Consider the following 20,285-nt stretch of genomic DNA (forward strand, 5'->3'; position numbering starts at 1 on the left):
CCCGCTAACGAAGCTGATTTATACAGGAAGATTTGTTTTTTTAAATTAGGTTCATGCCCGTGCCTAAAGTCACGGCTCAAATGATCGCACACACAAATAGACATTGGACTCACGTGCAATATATCAACCCATTGCCCAACAAACCCAACTACTCAAAAAAAAAAAAAAACCCAAGCATATTCGTAGGAATTCTCCGTGCTTAAAGCCACAACGCGACATAATAGCGAGTTTGCAACTATCCAAAATTACAAATGGGCTAGACAAAGACAAACAACAAAGTAAAAAAATGGTCCCGCCGCCTCAGACATGAACAACAATAAAAATAAATAAATAAAAATTAAATGAACATCAAGAAAAAAAACCGATCCCATCGCCTGAGACAATCGAAATAGATACTTTAGAATCGACAATATGATATTGTTGTGGCTTTCCTACATTCACGCAATATGACTCCCTAGAAACCCCTTGGCTCTTGGAAAGCACCTTAGTGATTGCTCTGCCCAGAATGAAATAGATTAATTTGCCCATCAGCTGAAAATTAACACAAATATAATTGCACGGTCACGTTGAACACCTTAAATAGGTAGAGAGTTCAAACATCACAATTTTCGTTAGGATTTCTAAGGAGCAAGCAAACAATTTTTTTTGGAAAAATTAATTTCAAGAGATAAGCAACATGTACCAACCGATACATGACAAAGCAACACATACTCAAATGAGAAAAAGGTCCAACCTTGAAACTTTATATATCTAACACATAAAATAGAAAAAGTCAAGATCACGGACCCTCTTTTCCCTTGCCAAAGTCCTCTTTTCCCTTGCCAAAGTCCTTGAGAGTCCACCTGCAGAGAGGCTTTTCGATGTCAGTCATTAAGAGTCCACCTTCTTTTCATTGAGAGTCCACCTTCCGAGAGGCTTTTCAATGTTGGTCATTAAGAGTCCACCTTCTTTTCTCCACGATTGTTACCTCTGAAGAAGCCTGCAAGCCATAATTAACAACACACCCACAATCAGATTAATCTCAAAGGAGTTATGATCAGAACATATGGGCGAAGTAACTGGGAACGAAAAAAAGACTTGAACACATATCTCGGAAGAGTTATGATCAGAACATATGGGTGAAGTAACTGTGAACTAAAAACAAATTATATTTGGTCTTAGACATCCATCAAAGATCTTATAACCTTCCATATCATGGTTGTAGCTAAAAGTAGTACAAAACTAAATATTATGTAAGAAATTGGTTTTTAACTAATGGCTATGTGCCTCAACTAATTGGGGTAAGGCTAGCTATAGGCATCAAAACCAAGAAGGATTGTGATAAACTCTCATTGGAAATCAAACTTCTCATATGGGCAATCTTACAAACACCTTGAATGTAATATAAAATTCTAAAGTACATAGCTACAGTCATGCTCCTAGTAACGGGAAACAAAATGAAAACAGAAGCAATTATTTTTAAAAGGTATGCAGCTCTAGTGCAAACACCACCCCCCCCCCCCCCCCCCCCGCGCATTGGCATCAGTATATCGTCCAATGCCCCATTAATCTTTTCAATCTAAACAGTGATAATGAAATTTTAAAAATGAAGTTCCAACACAATATAAGAACACCAATTGGTGATAAATTATAGGTAATGAAACAAATACCAACTCAGCATCCCCACAAATGGTATCACTTCAAGAACACAAAAAAAAGGGCAACAGTTGAAGAGCAATTTACATTCCGAGAATACCAATGTGCTAAAAAATGTCCAAATCTTAAAGCAAAAATTAACTCACTTGATTGTAGCATTCAACTTGTAGCTGTACTGTAGCTCCATATAGCCGGTATTCCCAATGTCCCTGTCACAACAATGTAGTACCTAAAACCTAAAATGTGAAAAAGCAAAGTAGTTTCCAATAACAACAAAAAGAGGCTAAGGCCTGAATATTGTATCTATAAGTTTGTTTTGTGAGCTTAGATCAAATGCAACGTCCAAGTGAAATCAAAAAATAAAGCAAGATTCATAGTGCAAGGCTGCAGGCAATATTTGAACCTGTACGGGATTGAACTATGAAGGTTAAAAAGAGGAGCTTACATATCAGGTATTGAACCACATGCAGGCTTCAGAGCATTTTTACTGAGTCTTGGGGCAAAGGGGGCAATCAGAGAAAACACCAAAAAAATGAAAGTAAGGAGAAAAGAGGAAAAGCAAACACCAACTCTTTATCCATGAGTGATGTGTGCATCAATAGTAGTGAAGAAATCCAACAGTTTTAAGTTGATTCCAGAAGCGAAATGGAATTGACACCCCATGTTATAGAGAGTGGGTCCAGGAAAATCAAAACAACTAATCGTTAAACCATCTATTTAAGGTTCCCATCACAAAATAGACTAATCAATTCAACAACCAACCAAATAAACCATCTATAGAATACAACATCCAAGTATGGCTCATCTCACACCCGACCACGCTAATTTCTTGAATTCAGGAATACACCTATGCAAATGTAAATACAAAAGATATACCTCTCTATGGTGTTCAGCGGTGGTAAAGTAAAGAAGGGATTTGAGACACCTCGAAACTTGGTAAGAAACTCCTTGTAATTTTCCTCACCCACACCTTCAGAACTTCATCACCCATACCTTCAGATACAAAACTCTTCAATTGGACTTCAAAACAAACCCCAACTCGAACCCTCGTCCCAACTTTCAAAACCCATGCCGTTGGACCCGTCGATTTGGGAAGGATCGCCGACATCCATTAGTGCGCATCCCCGTCTACGGTAGGTTATCAAACTGTATAAAAATTCAAGCAAACAAAGAGGAGTTTGACAAAACTATACTAAGCGGGGACTGTCAATTTCAGAAACTAAAGATTATGTTTAACACTAAACATTTTCTCAATTTTTTTTTTACCTTTGTTGATATCAATTATCATCAACCAATCATAGATACAGACTTAGCGGAAAAGTGCACATTGTGAATGATGATAGTTAACACAAACAAAGCCAGAGTAACAATACAAATTTAACACACAAAACTTGAGAAACTAATATGATAGAATTTACCTAGAGTGATTTCTGGTCACACCATTCGTAAATTAGTTCCTGAAATCTTGAGTGATTCGAGTCACACAATTCGCTAATTAGTTCCTGAAAAGAAAATTTGAAAATCAAAATAAAATTCACCAAGAATACAACCCCATAAACACCACCACGCACAAAACTTGACCCATAGAGAAGAAGGAAATCCAATGAGACATTCCCACAACAAACACGATACAAATGAAGAAATTTGGTAGCTAGGTAGGCATTGAGCATAACCAAAAAAAAATACAGAGGTTCAAAACTCGAAAAGCCAAGTGATGCAACCAAAACTGAGTGAAACTCAGTGAAGCAACTCTATCAAGCCCCAGGCTGTGGAGCCTTTACATCAAGAACTCTCTTCATCAAGCGGCATGATCTATAGTGTTAACTACCCTCAAAACCCAAAAAAACTGAGACTGATTCTTTATCCTCATCTTCCGTCCCCAATTTCTGAGCAACTAATCAGTTAAGACAATCAAAGACATGACCAATTAGATCTGTAACCCTAATAGGGCTTTGGAGAGATGTCACCAATTACATCTACACACACACGCACATAAAGTGAGATGGAGAGACAAACATACACAAAGACAATGACAAAAAATGTAAACTACATCATAACACTTGTTCAAGCAAGCAACTCTCCTGCTAGCATTTCCTGTAGACAATAAGATTAGAGATGCTTCGCCATTCGCAACCTTATTCTGCATTTGACAAAACGAAAAAAGAGAATAATCTCTGAATAATGGATCAGAGGAGTTACATCCACAACATGGGTAGCTAAATCTTCAGCCAACATCAAAACAACAAAACCTATAAAAGGAAAATATTCCAGAAGTCACATCAAATGTAGCTAACTTTCTAGGTGATTTCCATGAGAGAGCAATCTGAAACTTCATATGGTGGAAGTGATAATTGGCCTATAACACACATGCTCAATCGAGTACACAAAGAAAGGACCCAAAAGATGATGACATTGCTGTAAGGAAAAAAATAAAATAATACCAACTTTACCCAAGTAGCAAAAGAGATAACATAGTAAAACTTCTAAGCAAGTCCAATTCTGCATTGAACTACCTGATTGACCGGCCATTTCAAATTGGGATTGGGGCACAAATCCTTTACGTCCCTTCTGAAGGGAATAGAGCCTCTTACTGGAGGCATCGCCGCACAATTTACCCTCTCCCTGAAGTCAAAAAATAACTTTGTTGGCGACAATGGCACAATGAATAAAATCCCAAAATTTTAACAGAATAGTGAGGAAAAAAATCCCCAGAAGCACAATTTAGTGTTTTCGTTTCTTCAACTGTTCAGTGTTTTCGTTTTTCATTTGAAGAATCCACAACAAATGATCTCAAAAGCAAATAGCTAAAAAACATACCCACCAAACAATTGCATATATTTCTGAGAAAAGGATGATGAAAATGACACCATAGGAATTGGATACAGAAATGAAAAAGATTCGATTTTGGTTAGCATACCCATTTGGGAACAGCCAAATCTAGTGTTCAATAACAACAGTCAACCGAAAATACGAACAGAAACCAGAATGCACAAATTAAGCGAAAAATACCTCTTTGTTGGCTGACATATCTAATCGAGCAACCTGACATACACCTCACATACATCCACTGTTCCTACCATTGAACAACCAGCTTTCTGAGAACAATAACACTTCGAGTTTATCCAAATAAAAGTCATCCTGTACGTTTTATCACAACAAAAATATAAGTAATTGAAGCATGCATAATGAAAGAAGTAAGCTCAATTTAAAAGAAGTAATAATCAAAACTGCTTACCCATCAGATCAGCTTCGCCTGTAAACCACTCCATACATCAATCCCCAATCTAACTCTGTGGAGACCAATTTTTGGGTGAAATCAAACTCCAAATCAAGAAACCCAAAGTAATCTCTCGGCGTAGCTAATTTTTTCCTCTTCAAATAAAAAATATGGATACTTATATACACAAACAGTGGGTTTACGGTTACGGATTTCGGAGTTTGAGGATTGGGGTTTGGGGTATTTCAAAATATCCATCACCATCTTTGCATTAGAGAGAGAGAGAGAGAGAGAGAGAGAGAGAGTGAGTGTGAGTGAGAGTGTGAGAGAGAGATACTTGGAGAGGTGGTGCGATGATGGAGAGGATTGGTGCCACAGATGGAGAGGTGGTGCAGTGCTGCTGGAGTTGGGCCGGTGGTTGTGGGTTGGAGGGAGGGAGGGAGAGGGAGTCAACAAGGAGGTTGAGCGTTCGAAGAGAGAGACAGAGTCGAGAGAGGGAGACGGGGAGTGTGAGGTATGGGGCTAGGGTTTCCACAAAGTCTACGTTTCTTTTCTTCTTTTTTTCCACGGAAAAAGTCTTCGTTTCGAATTTTTTGAAATCTAATCAAAATTTTACCAAAATTCCATTTATGATAACCCTTGGATTGTAACGCCCTGATTTTTCAAATAACTTTCGGAGGCATTAAATATTAATATAAAGAAAAGTTTGCTTTATTAATGACTAAAATAGATAATTCGACATAAGAAATTGTTTATTACAACCAAATGTGAAAATACTAAATTTGACTGTGGTATTAAATGTTGACAAAACTCAGAGCTGATTCCTAAGCTTGATACAGATCCCAGGCATACACTAGTTCTGTCTCCATCTCTGGGTTCATCCCTAGATAGTATTGCCTTCCTTCAGGGTCCTGAGTCTCCACCAGATTTCCTGCAATATCTGACACGGATGCCAGACAAATCCGTGCCTGAGTGAAGGAGTTCACCCCGTAGTATAATCCAACCCAATCACCCTCGTTAAGTTACAGCTAGCAGGTAACAATATATCATCAATGCAGAAAAGTAAAACACCCATAAATCTATTCACTATTGATCGATAACCTAACAACAAGGAAAATCTAGTCATGCCCAGACCATAACTAGGGTTTGCCTATCTTAATCACAACATCAAAATCACCACAGGGCGCCCACTAGTTCTATCACCACAAAACATTGCTGGACCACCCGCCAAGTTTTATCAACACAAAATATTGCTGGACCACCTGCTAGGTTTGATCATCGCAAAACGTCACTGACCAACCGTCAGGTTTTATTGTTACAAAATATCGATGGACCTTTGCCAGGTTTTATCATCAGAAAATATCTTTGGCCCTATCCGCCAGGTTTTATCATCAGAAAGTATCACTAGACCACCGCCAGATTTTATCATCACAAACATCGCTGGACCACTGCCAGGTTTTATCATCAGAAAATATCACCGGACCACCATCAGGTTTTATCATCAGAAAATATTACTGGACAACCGCCAAGTTTTATCATCAGAAAATATCACTGGACAACCGCCAGGTTTTATCATCAGAAAATATCACTGGACCACCGCCAGGTTTTATCAAAACATCACTGGACTACCTGCCAGGTTTTAAATCATCACTGAACTCCCGCCAGTTTCAATTCATCACTGGACTCCCGCCAGTTTCAATTCATCACTGGGCCTACTTTGCCAGTTTCAAATCATCACATCTAACTCATCACATCTCAAAATCCTGCCTGCAGACATTCTAAAAATAAAACTTTCCAATTTACTCATTATCTAGCATCATCTAGGTGAGTTCTATTCGCATACCACACCATATTTCTAGGGTCCAATCTAGCATTTAAATCAAGTATCGGTGCAAAATACAATTAAACGAATAATAGTTAAAACAAATAACAAGCAGTGCAATCACACAACTTTTTATGAATAGGTCATTGCCCTTAATCTCGTATGGCTAAGATGATAATAAGTAAGAAATTTTTAAAAGAATTTTTAAAAAAAATATTCTTCTAGGCTCTCATTAATTATTTCTAAGTAACTAGATTGATTAAAAACTAATTAAATACATTAATTAGGTAAAAAAATATTAGAATAATTAACATGACCTTAATAAGATTTCTAAAGGTCCTATGCAACCAGTTGAGTGTCAAAAGTTGGGTTTAGAGGGTCGCGGGATTATTTTAAATATAGACGTTAAATAAAGTGGCCGAAAGTGAAGTAAATAGATAATAAATAATGTACTAATTAAAATATGTTGAGGTTAACAAAGTTTTATCTTCGGAATGTAGGGAGTCTAAATAAAATTACTCGGGCATTAATAATATGGTTTATAAGGTCGTAAGGAATTTTTAATTGAAAACGCTATAGAAATAACAATAAATGGTAAATTAAATAAAAAAATATTAATTTAACAAGATATCATCTTTGAGATGCAAGGAGTCTATGAAAAATTAGTTTGGGTGTTAAAACGTGATTTGGAAGGTCGCAAAGATTTTTCGTTAGTAAGCTTGATAGATAACTAATAAATAATTCAATAAATAGATAATTAAATAAAAAAAATATGATCTTAACAAGTTATGATCTTTCAAGTGTGAAAAGTCTAGGAAAAATAGTTCGGGTGTCAAAAATGAGGTTTGGAAGGTTGCTAAGTTGTTTCGAAACATTTAAAACAAACTCAATCTACCAGATAAATTAAACTGATATAATTAATAAGTTTTATACTAATATGATATTATATTGTAAGAAAATAATATTAAGTTAGTAGTTTTTCAGAATATTAATACCAAAAAGATTGTAAAATAAATATCATAAGGGTCGTCTTTTTCGTAAATAATTACAAATAAAATATAGGGCTCAAAAATAATATCACATTGGTGAATACGGCAGAAAACGCGCATTGAAGTATATTTTTTTTTCGTTCGGGACATATGGTTAAGCATATAAACACTTAATATACTTGGAGAAGAGGTTGGAATGAATTATAATAAGCATATAAACACTTAATATAATCGGATCGAATTCATGATTTAAAAACTAATCTTGAATTTTGAGGAAGAAAACTTCGGGTTCTTTGATCGGGAGACTTTGGAACCAAATTGGACGATACTTGGTGATGCTAGGAGTAGTAGGAAGAGATTGGAATGGTCGGATTGAGTTTCGGTTGGGTCTTGGTACGAAACCCACTTTTCTCTCTTTTTCTTTCTCTCTCTAAAACTCCATGGATTGGAACTTGGTTTTCTTTGGTTTTTCTATCTATTTTGGACTGGTAGGGCGTGGGAAATATTGTGGTGTAAATTTCGTGGGTCAATGGGAAGGGGTTATATAGGTGAATTTGGAAGAGGTTAGATAAGAGTGAATTTAATGGAGTTAGGCTCATGGGATTTGGAATAGACGAATTTGGCTTGGTTTTAGGGTTAGGGAGAAAGTAGAGACTGAGTAGGAGACGGAGAGACGGAAGGAGTTTGAGGTGAGGGAGGAGAAGGAGTGTGCATACACGCATGTATGTGTAGAAAAAATTTAAAAAGAATGCATATATATATATATATATATATATATATATATATATATATATTGCATGCATAATTGTATTTAAAAAAAAAAAGAATTGCAATGAGAAAAATAATTCTAATAATATTATATTTAGAAAAAGAAATTGGGTCAAAAATCCGGGTCGTTACATAGATGAATCAGGTATTTATGGGCCTGCCATTGTAGAATGGAGGGTGTAGATTTACGCAGGGTATAATTCTGGACCGTTGGTTGTCTTTTGAATTCAAAACAGGTCCTATCTTATTATATAGATATATATATAGATATATGGAGTCTACATGTATGTGAGTTGTTGTGTTTGGTGTATTTGAATTGTTGTGTGAGTAGCATTTTTATATATTATTTACTTACTCATAGAATGAAATGACTTTTCAATCACTCTGACTTTAACTTCGTAGGAGGGATTCAATGCAAGCAATATCACAGAAATATGGCTTAGTGCATTTTTTTCATCTAGGAGTGGGCTTGAACCCCCCATAAGGGATTTGAACAAATATGGCTTTCCGACAACCACCTATTAATTAACCTCTCCTTTCTTTCGAAATAACTTGTTTACATGCCCAGCTGTGCACACAAGAACAGAGCTTTCCATTGCTTCAATATAAACAACACTTTTTCTTGGGTTTAATTTGACCACTGGTCCCCAAATTATTAACGAATTGTCTATTTGGTTCCCAACGTACAAATCGCGTCTATTGTATTTCCAACGTTTAAAATATACATTTAAATACTTCAAAAGCTTCAAAGCAATGATGAATGTGGATGAATTGCATGTTGATTTGAATACATGGGAACTTCTGCTACTAATGCTGCAATTTTAAGTTACTATTAGGAAATTGTTATTCGCACTCCACTTTATTCATGAAGTTACTAGTAACTCATGTTAAAATTAGAACGCCATCAATAAAAAGTGGAGCACGAAAATCAGTTTCCTTACTATTATTCTGATTCTTTGACAATAGTAATCAAAGGATTGACCATTCAAATGACAAAAAATCCTTAAAGTTTTCACAGCAATGGATTTACCAAGGAACAAGTTCCAGGGTGAGATTCCTAGGATCATTGACGGGCTAAATTCGATTTGAGGGCTCAACTTATCACACAACAGCCTCATAGGTCATATACCAAAGTTGCTTGGGAATATGACGAAGTTTAAATGGTTAGACCTCTCATCAAACAAGCTCAACAGGGAGATCTCTCCACAACTCACGAATTTAATCTCTCTCAGAACGCTTAACCTTTGGCAGAATTGCCTAACGGGGCCTTTACCTCGAGGCAAACAATTCGATACATTTTTTAATGATTCTTACCGCTTAACCTTTGGCAGAATTGCCTAACGGGGCCTTTACCTCGAGGCAAACAATTCGATACATTTTTTAATGATTCTTACATCAACAACTCGGCGTTATGTGGGCCTCCATTGTCGAATACATGTGGCGATCCTAAGGGAACACAATGATAGGCGCGTATTTAATGTTCACATACGCGTCCTCTAATTTATCATTGCTACGTCTATCTATATTATTACTTGGAGTTTTATGCGTTTATTTTGTGTTGTAGGTATTTGGAGGGTTTTGATACAACAAGCGCTAAATTGGAATATAACGGGGTTCAAAGTTGAGTCGTTTGAATACAATCAGAGTGGTCCTTAACGCAATACGGAGACGAGAGTTTAAAACTGGACTTAATTAATCCACAATTGGACTTGGACTTGGACTTTTGTATTCTAGTTAGGCCTCATAATTATTTGTAACTAAGAATGGGCCCAGGGTTTCAACAATGGGTAATTGGCATGCACGGCTGGGAGCATATAAAAAGGCAACAGAAAGCTGCGCACGAGGAGAGAGGTTTTTGGACGGAAGAAAAGAAAAAAAAGAAAAGCTGCGCTCTTTGGGATTTTTCCACGGACGAAAGAAAAATCAGATGCTGCGAGAGATCACTTTCCGGCGAGAATTTCTGTTAATTTTTTTGGACGTACTTGTTTTATCTGCACAGTTTATCTCCTTCAAGTTTTCAAACTTTTGTTCAATTATTCGTATTTCGGTAACTCGTTTTAATTTCAGTTCTTTATAAAAGTTCTTTATTGATATTTGATTACTTGATATTTCTTGTTTATTTTTCATCTCGCATATTAGAAGCATGTTTCAAATTAGGGTTTTTCTTATTTCTTGTATAATGATTAGTGAGTAGTCGTAAAGGTAGGGTCGTGGGATTATTAGCACACCGTGACCAGGTCGGACACGTTCTGCTCCTGTTTTGGAATAATAATGCAAATGCAATTTTAGGTTATTAAAGAACATTTGTTGGACGAACCCGGGTATCGTCGGAGCCCATGTGAATGGAAGAATGGGAGTCCAAAACTCATTCTCCGCTGCACATGGGTAAACGGCGACCATTAAGGTTCACGTCTTTCGGGGTATCTTTTTCTCACTAAAATCAAACGTTTTAAAGAACAACGATTGGAGTAGGTTAATCCGGACTGGTTGCGAGTGCTATGAACCCAACGACCGTACCTCTTTAATTTTTTGAAAAGTACAATCAATTTTTTAGGTTTTAATTAATCTCAATCAAAACGACAAGGGGTGGCTACCTAAGAGCCCATTAAATTAGTTAAACCCGAGTTTTTAGTTAGCACGCATCACCGTCTCTGTGGATTCGACTCCGGACTTACCGGATATTATGCTACGTCGGTTTCCGCCCTATGCTTGGGACAACCCTTAATTTAGGACTAGGAATCGGTCAAGCACACAGCCACCCCCGTCGACATTCGAAGAAGAAGATCAGAGCCCGTGAGTTGATTTGGTTGGAAAGTCATACTGCCAGGGTATGGATTTGGACATGTCATAGGATATCTTATGTTCTCGTTTGGTAAACCTTAATGGCTTGTGAAGATGGTTGAAAGTGTTGGAAACAGAAATGGAAAGAGGCTGAAAAGCAATGCTCGGAGACGTGGAGGGAGATGAAATTAGCAAAATGCAATTGGTGTTGTATGGTAAGTGTTCAAATTAATGTCTTTTATCATCTTAAGCCTACAAAAAAAACATACCTTTTGGTTGTAATCTGGCCTGTCTTTATGATCCTAATTCCTACAATTCGTAGGTTACGATACGAAAATTCTGTTGCAAATTAGTATTATTTCTCTACTGTTTATTGCAAAGCATTGAACAATAAGTTGGAGCCGACATGAGCCCCATGAGCATATATAATTGACCGGGTGTAACGCCACTAATAATAGAATTACTTAACTTAAAGCTTATACTTGGAAACGGGAAGCACGGATTTTTAAACTTTTTAAAAATACTCCACACAACTTTAAAACACATCTTCAAATATAATAGTATGTACCCGAAACCATTTGATGCACCTGGGTCTATATACATTGAATGACTCTAAGAAAATTATGTTTGAAATTATATTTTAAATTCGTGTATAATAATTTACAAATTGAAGCTACTAAAATTTATTGGGGATAAGAATTAGTTCCTAACATATGTTATTAACGCATTCAACGAGAGACAAAATTTGGTGCGCATTAAGTAAAAAATATTACAGAACTAAGCATTGAAGGAATAAGAAATTAATATAAGTGAAAATTCTATGACATAAATTTAGAAATACACAATAATAACAAGTACTTATGACGATAAATTTAGAACCATGGGTATAATTTTCCACACCATGCGAATCGAACACAATAACCTGCGAAGATGAAATTAAGGCCCCGTTTCGGAAACGGAAATAAGTACTTATTTTTTAAAAAGGCAATTTCAAGCTCAAAAATTATGTGTTTACGTAGATAATTTTCCTTTCAATATGGATCTTGTTTGATAGATCTCATTGAGATATTTTATACGGTGAAAAAAAATTGAAAATTTATTTTTCATTTATATTATTTTTGAGTTTGAAAATGTGAAATAAGTACTTATTTTTTAAGAAGGTGTTCTGGAACGGAGCCTAAAAGGCACTAATTTTAAAGCCTTAAAAAATTGTTTCAATGTATACTGATGGAAAAAATTATTGATCACAGGGACTGTACGTCCATTCTCTATTTCCCATTTTGAAACCAATTTCTTCAATGCCATCATTGATCTGAAGGAGGGCATGAAACTGTGCTGTGAATGCCTAATAATTAGTAAGTACAACAATTAAAAACTAAAATCAGAATAGTTAACTTAAAAAACGAATATCTCAAATAATTATTAATATGCCAAAGAGTAACCAAAACAACAGATGCACACGATGTAATCACATATACCAAAGATAAAAGGGAAACACTGAAAGTCAACGTAGAGGAAAACAAGATCGCGCGGTTACAGTTTTTTTTTTTTTTTCGGCAAACGAAACTATTATAAAAACTCGAACCGAATACATCGAGGGTGCTCGAGAGAAAAAAGAACTACTTACTCGAGCAACCAAAAAGAAAAGGCGAACTAAACAACACCCTCCAACTGAACATTGGATGGTGAACCACCTCACAACCAAGACATTTTACAACTTCAACAATCTAATTCCATCCAAAAAAATCCTAAAATCCTCCACCGAATACACCTTTATATTGAATTTTGCCTTTACCCACATTGCAACTCTAGCTTTAATCAAATCACCCACTTCCCCAGAGCTTGTTGTAGCATTGTTGAACATGTACGCATTTCTTACCAGCCACAGAGACCACAATGTTGCGAAGAAAGTAGCTTCCTATAAGTGTTTCTCCCACTTTCGGAACCTACTGTCACACCACCAAATAAACTGGTCTTCCAAAGATGCAGGGCACACCCACACTACATGCCACCAATCCAGAATCCGCGACCAAACATCCCAAGAAAATTGGCAATGCATGAAAAGATGACTAGGAGTTTCCAAGTACTGTGAGCATAACGGGCAAAGAACAGATTGACCCTCGGGGATCAAATTTCTTTCCAATAGCACAGACCTAGTCGCCACCTTAGATTGAATAGCCATCCAAGCAAATATTTCCACCTTAGGGGGGCACAAATTTAGCCATAGAGCTTCCGACACCGGACTTCTTGTATACCCTCCAGTCTCCCACTGGTTATATACTGATTTTACCGAGAACCGATGATTAGGGGACCAATTCCAAATCACAGAATCTGGCCTAGCCAAATCCAAGGAAACAAATTGCAGCCGTTGTTTTAATTCCTCCACTTGAATGATTTCCCAGTCGCGTAAGTCTCGAGTAAATGTCAAGTTCCAATTGTCCACTTCAATCCCCTCCCTCATAGCACTGACCACAGCTTGTTTTTGAGAAGAAATTAAATACAGCCGAGGGTACTTTTCTCTAAGAGTAGTATCCCCTAACCATACATGGTTCCAGAAAGAAATCCCCATACCCGAGTGGAGTTGTAACCGAAACCCCTCCTGGATGATGGAGCCGATACATGAGGAAATATCTCCGATTTTACAAATATCTTTCCAAATTTGAGAAACCCTTCCCGAGACCGGCATACATGGAAACCAACAGTCCGGATCCAAGTTATACTTGCCTCTAATGACCCGCACCCAAAGAGAATCTCTGTCCTGATGAAATCGCCACCACCATTTGGCCAAGAGGGCCAAATTTTGAACCCTCAGATTCTTTACGCCTAAGCCACCAAATTCATTTTTCTTGCAAATCGCCTCCCATTTGACTAAGTGAAGTTTTCTCTTATCAATTGTATCGCCCCAAAAAAAGTTCCTCTGTAATTTCTCGAATACCTTAGCAACTGTCACGGGCAGTTTGAAAATGGACAAAAAGTAAATGGGTTGGTTAGCCAGAGAAGAATTAATTAAGGTCAATTTACCCCCTGACGAATTGTATCTACCACGCCAATCACTTAATCTTTTTTCCATCTTCTCCACTACGGGATCCCAAGTTTTAATCCTATTAGGGTTAGCACCCAATGGCAAACCCAAATACTTGATCGGCAACCGTTCCATTTTACACCCCATAACTTGCGCCGAGAATTGCACATCCTGCTGAGGAACTTTCACGCCACATAGAGAGCTTTTGGAATAATTAATCTTCAGACCTGACATGAGTTGAAAACATCGAAGGATTCTTTTGATGCTTATCAGCTCCTCCTTGTCGTTGTTACAGAACAATAACGTGTCATCCGCAAACTGCAAATGGGACACCCCCACCCCATTGACCCATATCCTTGCTCCTTTAATTATATTCCGATCCCGAGCTCTTTCCAACAAAATGTTGAGGCCCTCAACCACAATGTTAAACAAAAATGGGGACAGCGGGTCGCCTTGTCTTATACCTCTCTGTATCTGAAACTCCTTCGAGGCCGATCCATTGATCAAAACTGACATAGACACCGACGATATACACTCCTTTATCCAGGCACACCACTTCTCTCCGAAGCCCATTTTTGCTAGAAGGTCTAGCAGGAAACCCCAATTGACACAGTCATAAGCCCTCTCGAAATCAATTTTGAGTAGTAACCCCCCATGAGAGCTACATTTCCAACTATGAATAATCTCATTTGCAATAAGGACACCATCCAAAATTTGTTTGCCCCCAATAAACGCAGCCTGAGATTCTCCAATAACCCATGGCAACAGAGCTTTAAATCTATTGGCAAGCACTTTGGAAAGCACCTTGTATACCCATCCCACCACGCTAATGGGCCTAAATTCTTTAAACGATATAGGACAATCTACCTTAGGAATCAACGCAACGAAAGTCGAGTTGATACCCTTTGTGAGTTTGCCGTTAGAATGAAATTCGGAGAAGAATTGCAAGATCAAGCCCTTCAAAAATTCCCAACCATGCTTCACAAAAGAGAAATTAAAACCGTCCGGGCCCGGAGACTTAAGGTTGGAACACTCCTTTTGAGCGGCTAAAATCTCCCTCTCTTCAAACACTATACGTACCAAGATGGAGAGCACTTTCTAAAGATAGTCTCCTATGAAAAACTCCCCCCAGAAGAGGTCGAACAGATCTGTCTTCTTTGAAGTTGTTGCTGAAATGTACAATAGCAGCTTCTTTAATGTCATTCGGCTCTTCTAACACTCTCCCATTTGACTTGATTGACCCCAACATATTTCTCCGAAACCGATTATTAGCTATTACCTGAAAATATCTTGTGTTTTTGTCCCCCAATTTCATCCAATTCAGCCTCGATTTCTGACGCCATAGACATTCCGATAATTGAGAGACTCTCCAGAACTCTGATTTAGCTTTGCACCTTATCGCTTTTTCCTCCATGCATAGTTGTCTTTCCTCAGCTAACAAATCAAAATGATGAAGTTCTGTTTCCATTGCTGACAAAGCTGAGTTTATATCCCCAAACTCTTCTTTGTTCCATTCTTTGAGCTTATCTTTAATGGCCCTCAATTTTTGCACGATTTGGAAACCAGCCCATCCATTCACCGGAAAATGCTCCCACGTCTCCTTTGCAATTGCCATACACCTCGGATTCGACAGCCAGATATCCATGAATCTAAAAGGTCTAGGTCCCCAATCCCTTTCATCATTAGTAAGCACAACAGGGCAATGGTCAGATATTGGCCTATGAATCCCCCATTGAGTCACCTTGAACTTCTCAAGCCATTGTTGGGATAATAAAAATCTATCCAAACGACTATGAATCGCATGATCTTGGAAGTTAGTCCACGTGTATCTCCTACCCACCATCGGGATGTCGATAAGTTCCATATTATTACTGAAATCCACAAAATCCTTCATTCCCCTCTCCATCCTTTGGCAGCCTACCCTCTCAGTAATCACTTTGATCTCGTTAAAATCTCCACCAATACACCAAGGAACTGAAGAAGCAGACTTCAGAGCTAACAAATCCTCCCATAGTTCTCTCCTATTTCCCACCTCATTAGGAGCATAAATATTTAGCACAGCACAAGGAAAATCAGAATTAATCCTACCGAGCATTAGAATAAACGACCTATGACAGAGAATATTATCAGCTTGAAAAACCCTTGTTTCCAGATTGCTAACAGTCCCCCCGACGCCCCGGAAGCGCTGGAAAAAGCAAAATCAAAATCACCGCAGCCCCATAACCTCTGGACCGAAAAAGAATCTATGGTTTCCAATTTTGATTCCTGAATCAACACCATATCAGGCTTCTTCTTTTTTATCAGCTTAAACAAAAATCTTTTCTTAATCGAACTTCCTAAACCCCTTATATTCCAAGAAATGATCTGCATAAAAACGATAGACCCACACAACAAACTCCACAAAAATTAGATAGGTAAAGTCTAACCTCCAGATTCTCTCTCACGATCGTGAGATAATTCCTGAGACTCCATTTCGATCATTTTGCGAAGGATTTGATCATCATTGGGGCGAAAAGAGATACCCAAGTCACCTCCAACAGCCATGGTTGCAAGTACCTCACTAACAACATCAGGATTGGTTTGAACCACCTCCTCCAGTTCGGTTGAAGAGCTGTCTACCACCATCTCGGAGTGACGATCAGCCGCCTCCCTGATGGTTGCCAAATTGGATAGCTGTCTTCTTCTCCTTCTTCTACAGTCAGCATCTTTAAGGTCCACCACCAAATTAATACTTGGCATTTGAGAGCACGTCACGGGATCGGATTGACCATCTGGGATTGTGTTAAGCAAAGACCTCTCCGCTGGGATGACCGCCTCCCTTTGAGATGAAGATTGTCCTCCCAACCCTCCCCTCGTCACATTAATTTGATTAATAGAATTCGGTTCACATGGATAAAAGCCCAAGCCCCACTTACCAATACCAGGCCCAATCGGCCTATCTCCCCCTTCTAAGTTCAAAGAGCTCTCTTGGGCTATAAGCCTCTCTTGGTCTAATAGCTTACTCTGGGCCGATTGGCCCAAAATATTCTCATGCCCATCCCCAAGCTCCACCGAATCCTCAACTCTGGATTCAAAATTTCCTGACTCGGCAATAGGGCTAGCAATGACAGGCATTAAATGCATAGCTGCATTTTCATGCTTTGAGCCCCCTACCCCATCTTTTCCTGCCAAAGTGTCCCATCCCACATCTACCACCAACTTCCGATTGGGAACAACTTCTGGGTCCTTCTCCATGTCATCATCTCCTTCCTTGTTCCCCCTAGTATCAACCTCCATAGCCACTTCCATCGAAGCTTTAGACAACCCAGTTCTTTCCATGACCAAAGGATCACAATCTTCCATATCATCCGGATTACTGAAAGAACATACCTCAGATACCTTGATATCATAGTAGGCTCCCTCTACCTCAATCTGAATCCATTTATCAATGGTGCAACTCTCCTCAGTTGCTATCAAGACTCTCCCTTCAGCAAAGGATAAATCTCTGAGAGTTTTGTCGTCTACCTTAATCAAACATCCCCATACCTCAGCAATAATTTTAAACGAGTTTGCATTCCACACATTTAAGGGAACCCCTTTACAACTTAACCAAACAAATCTCTCCATGCTAGTTGGCTCTCCCCTCCATGGTTCCACCTTATCGAACCAAAGCTTCGTCCACGGACCCCCAATGAGAGAATCACGAACCTCTTGACTCTGATAGGTAATCAGAACAAACCTCCCTCCCAAAGCTCGAAACTGTGCCACTCTGTTTGTCTCTATGCTGAAGCTTACACTCAAGGTCTTCATGGACACCACTCTGCGCATTACTGCCACAGCACTCCTGAATAGCCACCCATTCCCACTGGGTTTAATGCGAAGAGTAGTCTTTTGGACCGCCTCTGTTTTCGACGATTCTCCTCGTAGCACCTGCACAAAAGACCTTCCTAGAAATTTTCCCTTATCCTCCTCTCTCATTACCCGTTTATCATGCCTCTGACCCAGACTTAACCCCTGCTTTGGTTTCAACTCTCTTGCCGGATCTGACAGAAACCTGGGTGGCTTCACCCGAAGATGCTCTGTCTTCAACCCAAAACACGCTTCCTTAACAAAGAGTCTTGCGTTTTCCACCCACATCCCATTCATTTTATCCACAGCCATGTCTGCCGCCATACGACACTCGTATCTAACAAACCCGAATTTGTTACCCGTACGCTTACTCCTTTTGCGTGGAATGAAAGCGTCCCTAACTACCCCAAATTTATTGAAAGACCACTGAAGCCAACTGTGGTCCTTATTCTCAGGGATATTATCCACATACAGAGTAAATATCTTCTTGCTTCCCGAACTTTTCCTTGATTGTACCCTGTGGTTTCTGATCACAGGAATCCAGTCCCCCCTCTTGACCTTCATTACATCCTCCTGAACTTTCTATCTCCCTCTCTCTCTCTATCCCTCTTCTCTCCATTTTTTTGAGAATCTCCAGTTTGTGCGAAGAGTTAAATCGCGCGGTTACAGTTATGGGTTGAGTTTTGTAGCTTGTTACGTAAATCTTCCAAGTTTAGTTAGATGCATGTTCAGTAATGCAGTTTAGTTAAAAAGCTACGTGTAGAAAATAGTAGTTACCATAGTATGATGACAATACTGAGTTACCATAGTTATATCGAACCGAAAGTCCAAAAAATTACAAATTACTGAGTTCAAAAAAGACGCAGCACAAGATAGAACAGTCACAACACTTTTTTTGATAGGCAAGAGTAATATTTTATTAAAGAAAAGGAGAAGGGGAATTCAACTAAAAGTTGGAGTGCAAAGAGGCCAAAAAGCCTAAATACAACAATGAAGCTCAAAACACACCCCAAAAAGACAAAACTGTAGAAAACAATAGGCCTAAAGCCCAGATAAATAAACCTAAAGGTTTATAAACCAAAAGGGACAAAGCCCTAGAATCTGATGTTTTTATAAAAAAAAATTATCAAATAACAACACTCTAAAAGTTTTTCTCTTGCTGCTTGCAAATTGGAACGTTTTGGTTCATCGGAACTGGAAATAAAGTTTACTATTTGTATATAGTTGGAGTTATTGATTTTTCACGCTCCCACTTTTATAACTACACTGTTTTTTGGTTTTTTGGGCCCTTAGAGCATCTACATTGTAATAAGCAAATTGGTATGGATAAACAAACTTAACAACAATGCTAAAAAAATACCTCATATTGTAATAAGCAAAATTACAAGTCTTTTAGCAATTAAATAACCAAATTCCACTCATTCTATAACCAAACTTAACAACTTTTACAAATAACCAAAATTCAATAACCAAACCCAATAACCTAATTCAAAACTAAAAAATTAAAAAAACACCTCACATTAGAATCGTCTCATCGAGAAGAATAATTTAGTGTGGTCGGATGCGTGATTGGAACTCGTTTGCAATTGGACATAGGTGTATTGCGTATTGTGGGGGGATTTTTTTATAGGGATACAAAAATAATCAATGTGGAGGTCAAGTTTGTTAAGTTTGATTATGAACTAAATGGATAATCGAATGCTGACGTGGCACATTTTGGTTATCGATTTTGATTATTCCCATTGCGGATGCTGTTAGTTTTTAGAATCACACCAAGGAACACCGGAGTTGTGGTTCCTTTCGTTAAAAAGCCAAGAGGGATAAGAGAGATTTGCAAAAGAAGAGTGTGCAGTGGAAAAAGAGAGAGAATACCAGATATCGAAAGCATTGGGGCAATCACGAAAAACATGAAAAGCTCATTCTCACTTCTGGAACAAGGACGTGGCCCGTTAATTGCAATAAGGAAATATTCAACGGCCAAGATTGGCTTGACTTTCTAAACGTCCATTCTCTAGATGTTGTCAAAGTTGTCGTCTTCACTTACGACATCTGTACTAACAAGGTTCAAGTTCTCACATGCTCCTATTATATGCCAAAAGTTGAAATAATGGTACACAAAAGTTTTTTTTTTTGTCGGCAAGAGAGAAATTTTATTCAAAACTTGAAAGGGTACATCGATCAAGAGAAAGAGTAAGAATGCATCACTACTAGAACATAAATCCC

The 20,285-nt window shown here is 38.2% G+C and overlaps 1 long non-coding RNA gene across 5 annotated transcripts; it reads right to left on the bottom strand.

Annotated features, from left to right (window-relative positions):
• Positions 1-347: 347 nt before the first annotated feature.
• Positions 348-5,056, bottom strand: LOC131315802 (uncharacterized). 5 transcript variants are annotated; one of them, XR_009196899.1, is made up of 6 exons: positions 4,871-5,056; positions 4,645-4,730; positions 3,054-3,137; positions 2,600-2,781; positions 968-1,404; positions 623-710 (listed from the first exon to the last, which is right to left on the bottom strand). It is a non-coding gene; the product is annotated as an uncharacterized LOC131315802 (long non-coding RNA). The 5 variants fall into 5 exon arrangements; XR_009196898.1 differs by lacking the exons at positions 4,645-4,730; positions 4,871-5,056 and adding an exon at positions 4,149-4,257; XR_009196900.1 differs by lacking the exons at positions 4,645-4,730; positions 4,871-5,056 and adding an exon at positions 4,086-4,194.
• Positions 5,057-20,285: the final 15,229 nt, after the last annotated feature.

Source organism: Rhododendron vialii, chromosome 1a (genome assembly GCF_030253575.1).
Source record: "Rhododendron vialii isolate Sample 1 chromosome 1a, ASM3025357v1".
NCBI lineage: Eukaryota > Viridiplantae > Streptophyta > Magnoliopsida > Ericales > Ericaceae > Rhododendron > Rhododendron vialii.